Source organism: Alligator sinensis, unplaced genomic scaffold, assembly GCF_000455745.1.
Source record: "Alligator sinensis unplaced genomic scaffold, ASM45574v1 scaffold658_1, whole genome shotgun sequence".
Taxonomy (NCBI): domain Eukaryota; kingdom Metazoa; phylum Chordata; order Crocodylia; family Alligatoridae; genus Alligator; species Alligator sinensis.
Genome location: NW_005842109.1, coordinates 244526 through 252363, shown reverse-complemented (window position 1 = coordinate 252363; position 7838 = coordinate 244526). Strand labels below are relative to the sequence as shown.

The 7838-nt window shown below is 41.4% G+C and overlaps 1 protein-coding gene across 1 annotated transcript in view; it reads left to right on the top strand.

Moving 5' to 3' along the window:
• The first annotated feature begins 3760 nt into the window (after positions 1–3760).
• Positions 3761–7838, top strand: part of CGA (glycoprotein hormones, alpha polypeptide) — a 20512-nt gene continuing 16434 nt past the window's right edge. The window contains exon 1 of the mRNA XM_006024548.2: positions 3761–3860. The gene's annotated coding sequence lies outside the window, so the exon portion shown is untranslated. The remainder of the gene's footprint in view (positions 3861–7838) is intronic.

The following is a 7838-nucleotide window of genomic DNA, read 5'->3' as shown; positions in this document are numbered from 1 at the left end:
TAGCAAGATAAAATATACCTCTGTCAAGACTTTGTACCATTGATAAATTCTTCTACAAAGGAAAACGACCTCTAGTGAACATTTCTTTAGATAACACCTCTGGAGGGGTAATGCTTCTGGGAAATGCCTTTGGAGAAAAAGAGGCAGAAATAAAGTGCCTCTGGGAGAAAAACGCTTCTGAAGACTTCTGTGGATTCACCATGTCCCTTGACAAAACCTCCCATATTTTGTCTCTGAGCTCCTAGACAAAGTTTTTATAGCTTCAAGCAGAGCCCAGACATCCCTGAGGTGAACAAAAACTTACTATGCTCCACTGCAATTAAGTCCAACACTATTCCTTCTGACACTTGCATCAGCTGTTCACTCTGTCTCTCTGCTTCAAGGTGCTGTGCTGCTTTGTTACGCAGGGTAGGGAGGAACTGGGAGGAGAGGTTGTGTCTGGAACACAGTTAAGCTCCCACTCAGTGGTTGTAATAAAGGAACATAGTTTAGATCCATAAGGGAGAAAGTTTAAATATATATCACCCTCCTCCATGAACTATTTACCAAACAAACCAGAATAGTAGATCTCAATAAAACTGAGCAGTGTGTGCGCAGTTTAGGGAGGATTCCCACCCGCATGTAGCAAGGAAGAGAGTTATTAGAAGTGTGTAGACCAAACAAGAAGTACAGGACTGACAATGTCTGTTTAACTTAAGTGAATAGAGCCCAAATCTCATTTTGGAACATAGCATGGGAAGAGGCCTCCTGGGCGATTGAGTCTGATCTCCTGCATTTGCATGCAGTCATTTACCCAAGCAATCCCCAAAAATCTCCACTTCACATAACTACAAGGCACACTACTCAAAACACCAACATAACATGCAGTTGTTAAAAGCGGGGGAGAAAAAGGCGCTACCAGTGCCCCACCACTGCAGTGAAATAGAAGCAATAGATTAATATATTCTCAGAAGATCCCAGGAAAAGAACTATGGACATCAACTCATAGGAGGCTATCACTCTGGACCACCCTAAAGGGAGGAAGAGTCTGCTGCAAGGATCTCAGTACTACTTTGAAGCCTTACGATAACAACAGGAGACGAAAAAGTGGGAGTGATATGTAAATGACTATGGTGCTAGTTCTCCAACTTTTGAAAAGTTTTCTTTAGTCAATTTACATGTCCCTTAGAGCATCAGTGTGTCAAAGACCACATTAAGAAGCCAAAGCCACCCACCCCACATGGAAACATGTGCCTAAGTTGATATGTGTCAATTCTGGATAGGCCTCATCAGCCTTCTTTGGACTCACAGGTAAGACAATCATGGAAGACAATCATCCCTGACTGCGAGAGGTTGTCGATAATGGACAAAAGAAGGCAAAAAGCTCACAGTCTGTGACAGTCTGATTGGAGGGAAAAAATCTTTCCTGGCCCCAAATTTGGCACTTACTATGACTCCAAGCAGAAGAGCAAGACTCTCTACCCAGGAACCTTTCTCAGCTAGCTTGCCTACAATGGTAGACAAATAGAAAAAATCTGCTGAGAATTGGCAGTGTACAATAGCAGAGCACAGTAGCATTTTTAATGGAAAATATGAATGCACAAGTAAACAGGTTTTTTTGGCCATAACTTTTCCATCCAGATACTTTTATGGGTCCTATCATCATAGCACCTGAGTGCAACAAGAAATCATTAGCTGTGAGAAACACAGTAAACTAGACTATTTACTAAATGTGAGCTAGTTAATGAATTAAAGAAAATAAGTCATGTTTTCATAACAGTGGGTCATTTTTATAATTTCTCACTTATTTACACATCAACCAAGGTAGGATTTAGGTAAGCATGTTTCAAATGGAGATCTGGATTGATTAAAACAGGAAATCCTCTTGTTAAAATGTGGGGTCATTTTTACTATCCTTTATGCCAATGCAATTCTATTGACTTCAAAAAGATTTATTCACAGTTCATTGCAGCATGAAAAGAATACCTGACCTTGGGCATATTTTTATTCCTGTGCAGTGTAGAAGTAGCATTTACAACAATTCAGCTTGACTTCAGTGATAAAAAGAATATTTTATACAATCTTTATGCAGATGATTCACCTTGCTGCACAAGTAGGCAAAGGCCAAAATTCATATATAGTAAACAGTCTTCTTCTGACTATGGTGTTAGTTCTTTGTCTTTTGAAAAGCTTTCTTTAGAGCCAATTTACATGTCCCTTACAGCATCAGGCTGATTCATATGAAGAATGCTGTTAGTTATAGTATCAGTTGCTTTGCTTTGCAGTAACTGGTAACAGCCTGCACACTCTTACTTTATGGTAAATAGAAGATAAACTGGGTTAGCTAGCCCCATTTTGACTGAGGCTTAAGATAATGCAGTAGCAACATGCACAATGGCAGTTACTGAGAAACAGTTGAGGCATAGGGTGAAGTTACACATTACATTTAGACTATGCTAAATTTGTGCAATGTTAAACAGTGTTAGAGAGTGCTGTGAGATTTAAGGGCTGTCCACATTAAGGGTTAATACCATTTCTTCACAGCTCTGACTTGCTCTAACTAGATTAGAGGGCTGGTGAGCAGGGGCATGGATAGAAGCCAGCACACCTGGGCTCTATCCCTGCTTTGGGTGAGGACTAGGGGAGGCTGGGAACACTGTATCCTGGGATGCTGGAGGACTGCAAATTGCTGGTTTTAACTCCCTGGAGCAGGCTGAAGTCACCCTAACCTGAGCTAGGTAGCCCAACCCAGATTTAACCCTTGCCTGAAGTGGTATAACTTTGCTCAGAAGGCACTTAGCACGAGTTAGCAAGCTTTGATAACACTTGAAAAGTCCCTTGGGTCTTGTAATACTGACCAGAGCAACACATAAATACCTTCTAAGATTTCAGTGATTTTTAGACAAGCACCTGCCTCCCACTGATGAGTGTTACGAACCAAAGTGCTTTTCAAAATCCCACTAGCCATCTGTCTGCATCTTTAGGTGCCCATATATATTTAAAATCTCACTGTAAGTCACTTTTGCAAATGTGAATTTTACTCCTAAATCACTTAGATACTCTTGAAATATTTTACCACCAATCCTGCTGACTTCCCTTGTGCAATTTCAAAGGGAATTTTGAACAAGTCCGCAGAACCATATCCTAAGATAATATTTTGACATGTTATTATATATAGGTAGCTCCAGAAACTAGAATAGATCTCTTCACAAACCATCTTCTTATCCTTAAAATAGATAATACTTTCTATTTTTACCCATGCATTCATTCCATATGTCCTTTCATTTAATTCCAATAGAGATTATTCTTTTTAACGTTTGTACTGATCTTTTTTGTTTTGTATTGTACTATTTTCTATTAAAATAATGTTACAAATGGGAAACGTATTATGGTTTTTAAAAAGAGAAAACTATTCCCTTCCCAGTTTAAGAAGCTTTTGGAAATCCGTGCAACTCTTCTTTTTTCAAAAAGGATTGTGTTTACTGAAAAACAGCAGCAGATTGCAAGATCCTTGATATGAATGTCCTCATGAAAATCACCTGAAAAACAGCACCGGGCTTATATGCCCACAAGCTGACCTTCCTCTCATTACACAAAAAAATGCTCTGTTTGAAAGTCAAGTACGAGATAAGATCAACATGACAGAATGGTAATTACGTTAAGTAATATTCAGTCATTATGCAAAATGTACAGTTGATCCAATGGCTTAGGTGTAGGCAGAAAATGCCATCTACTTTACTTGTATAAAAGAAATGGCCAACTTTTTCTTCTCATTCTGACAGAAAGGTACATCTTAGCTCCAGGAACGGTGCACAGAAACTACAAGCATCATTCAGATTCTGAGTCATCTGCTCTTATCTCATTGAACAAACTGAAGGAAGGTAGTATCTTTAATTCTTATTGCTATTACAAAGGAAAAGTTCGTATATTTGTCTAAATATTTATTTTTCTTTTCAGAGTTCTTATAGGCAAATATTCATCTAAAGGGTTGAGTTGAAAAGAAGGGTTGAGAAGGAGGGTTGTACTGGTATAGATTGGATGGAGAGGTTAGTTCCAAAACTCTATTGAGCTTTTACATCTGACTTCTTATATGTTGTGACCAATGATCCCAGGCATAGTTGATATTCTGGCGGTAATCATGGGTTACTTATTTATTTAAGTCATAGGAATTCCTTTTGTATCAAACATTGACTATTATAGAGGTTTTGGTATTGAAGCATGTTCTAAAATTGACATTCATAATTTAAAAGAGAATTTTGGGCATGATTCCATGTACTTAAGATGAAAATATGACTCACCTTTACATTATATTTTCAGGCAGTTATTAAGCTCTAGCTTTTTCATAGTAAGTCATAAATTCTAATGTCACTCAGTAAAAAAATCTGGAAATGAAGAAAAAAGTGAATTTCAATTTGGATAGTGTCAAGCGCTGTGAAATCACAGTCAGTATACGTAAAAAGGTACAGTGATAATCCCATGCTAAAATATATAAACTATGAAATGAAGATGATTATTTACAGTCAGCTCAAGGCAAGTCCATGAGGCAAAGTGCACTGGCAGGCTTGTGCAAGACGAGCTCTTTCAGTGGAACTTGACACAGTGGAACAGGAAATCCAATGTGCACTTGATTTGAAGAGCAGTTTGCATATTCAGTTGATCAGTTAAGTGAATGACTTGTCTATAGAACCAGTGGTGATGCATAGGAGGTGCACGGGGGTGCATGTGCACCCCCTGAGAGTGCTGGTGCATCCCCTGACTGGCTGTACTTGCCACTTAGGCGACGGGCAGGGTGGGGTAGGTGGGAACACTGGTGCCCCCCTGCAAGTGCTGGCCAGGGAGTGGAGAGCTGTGGCGATCCCAAAAGAGGCTGCAGTGATCGGGCAGCCGTCTCGTGATCAGCCATTAGGGGACCCCCCCCCCCCCCCTGGTCACGGGGGTAGCCGTGTGGGGGGCCCCCCCCCCCCACTTGGTCAGTGGGATCAGCTGTGTGGGGATCCCCCCTGTCAGTGAGAGTGGCTGTGGGGGGACCCCCACGGTCACTGACTGGTTGCTGGGGGGCACATGCCCCCCCAACTAAGACAGCACCAGTTGCCCATGTATGGAACAGGTTGCAAAGCAACCTTGTGAATTTCAAAACAAGAACTATAAATGCAAAATTTTATACCACAGTGATCCCAAAGTGCTGCCAAAACATACACAGCCTGTAACGTCCCATTACCTTTTAGAATAATAACAATGAAAGTTCATAATAAGTAAAAAATAAAAGCTCCCCTTGACTTGCTGGTAAAACTAGATGAGTGAATATGGATAGCAGCTAACAGGTTTGACAGTCTGGTCACTGCCATAAAACCAAACAAGCAGAAGGGATTCCATATGAAATTCAGTGTAACAACAAGAGTCCGCACCCTGAGCAAAAGTGGTGGTAGGATTGGCAGCAGGAGCCAGGCTGGTTGTTACAGCTGTGGGAGCTGGCTGGCAGCAGCTGCTGTTTCTACACCACCTTTAAGTGGGTGCTTGGGGATGGTGCTTAACTGCTTGTTACATTACTACTATAGGAACATTTGACAAGATTAAATCTAGGAGTCAAAATGCAAGATAATAACTCTCTTTTTTATATACAAGTTGAGGTAGGCTAGATGCAGAAGAAAACCTGCAAAACTGCACTTTGCCAGTTCCTCTGTTAGAGGAGGTCTGTTTAGAGAGCTTCCCTTTGCAACTGCTTCCACACCTGTTGTGTCCAGAGACATAAGGGTCTGTACCTTTCAGAAAATCTTTGTGCAAAGATGTACCTCAGGGATGGCCAGTCCCTGATGCAGGTGCCACAAGTGGCACAGGCAACTGCTGTGCATGGTATGAGAGTCCAGGGACTCAGTAAAGGGAGGCATCTGGATGGAGACAGGGAGCAGGTCCCTTCATGGAGAGGAGTGGTGGCAGGATGCTGCTGTGAGAGAAGGTGCCAGGTGTCACCTCCAAGAACCAGGTTAATGCTTCCCTGACCCTGCAGCCACTACTGAATTCAGGGCTTTGAAGTCTTACCACAGAAAATGATCTTGAATTGGCAGAAAGGCTTGTCAAAGCACCAGTGTGACTGACATTTTATTGAGGAGCCTTACTGATCATCCAAACACCCACTTTGCACAGAGAGCGGTCCAAACAGAAACAGTAGATCCAAACTAGCCTCCCTGGTCCAGCTCCTGAATTTTGGGGAAGATCTTGGTTGTATGAAACCTTTTACCTTTTTAATTAACTGGATAAGAACACCTAATAAGAGCAGCTGTAGGCTTTGAGGAACTTCACATTCAAATCCAGATTGAATTTTTGGGGTGGTTTTTTGGATGGTAATGTTTTTTCTTCCTTTTTATTCTTTGCAATTCTCGGATTTTAAGTAAGTGAGCCATATTTACAATTACTGTTATAAATGTAGTAGATTTAATTAGCCATGTAAAATCTGGGACGGCGATTGACAAATACAGACATGGGTGGACCTAGGGCTTTGAAAAGCTGGGGTGCAGATGATGTGGCGCATCACCACATAACACAACACATTTTGCTCTAGTGACAGGGAAACTACCAGGTTTAAAAATATGTTTGGGGCCTAGCACTATATTATTCTATTTAAGATCAAAACAAAAACAAATATATCTTTATTGGAAAGTGCATTAATTTGCTAGATTATACATAAAGTTTAAAAAACATAAAATCTAGGCAAAAATAGTTAAAAGCTATTGTTTTATTGGTCCTGTTATTATTGTTAAATGTACATCTCTTGTTCCGATTCATAAAGCAAAATCTAGCTTTCTTGAGCTTCTTGATAGTGGCTCCCATACTTCACTGGCAGCCATTTTATTAACTCATTTTAATATTAACTCATTAACCTGAGTTAATATTAGTACACCTGAATTAAGGTTTTTAGCTAGAGCTAAAATTGTCTTCAGAGTTGTCAAATAGAAACAAGACATTACCAGGAATGGCTAACAGAGCGAAACTGCAGAACTAGTTTGCATGGTGGAACATCGAGACCATTAAAAAAGAGAGTGGGTCATTAACACCTGTGGAGTGAAGAGTGATTTGCAGGAATCACGAAGATGACAAGGAGCCACAAAACCAATTGACTCCCTCAGCACTGCCAGAATAGGAATGCTGCTGCCCTTCCCAGACAGTTGATTTTAAAGTTAAAGGAGCAGGTATCAAAGGTGGCCACTGCACCGCTGCACTCCCCTTGGATCCATCCCTGAATACAGGTACATTGATAATTTTGTGATATATTCAGTGAACATATTTGCTTAGTTACAATCTGTGCATTTCTCCCAGACACTAATGGGTTAGAGATTTTAGCTAGCTGAGCAATTTGCCAGAGGTAAAAGTCCATGCTGTTTGTCTAAGAGGGGTAGAGCTGTCAATTGGTGACAGACAGAGGGGACAAGGCTGAACTCCTCAACGAGTTCTTTGCCTCAGTGTTCCTAAGTGAGGGGCACGACAAGTGTCTCTCTGGTGTTGTAGAGAGGCAGCAGCAAGGCGCCAGACTACCATGCGTAGACCCTGAGATGGTGCAGAGTCATTTGGAAGAACTGGATGCCTTTAAGTCGGCAGGCCCGGATGAGCCCCATCCGACGGTGCTGAAGGCACTGGCCGACATCATTGCAGAGCCACTGGCGGGAATATTTGAAAGCTCGTGGCACACGGGCCAAGTCCCAGAGGACTGGAAAAGGGCCAACGTGGTCCCCATTTTCAAAAAGGGGAGGAAGGAGGACCCGGGTAACTATAGGCCAGTCAGTCTCACCTCCATCCTTGGCAAAGTCTTTGAAAAAATTATCAAGGCTCACATTTGTGAGAGCCCGGCAGGACAAATTATGATGAGG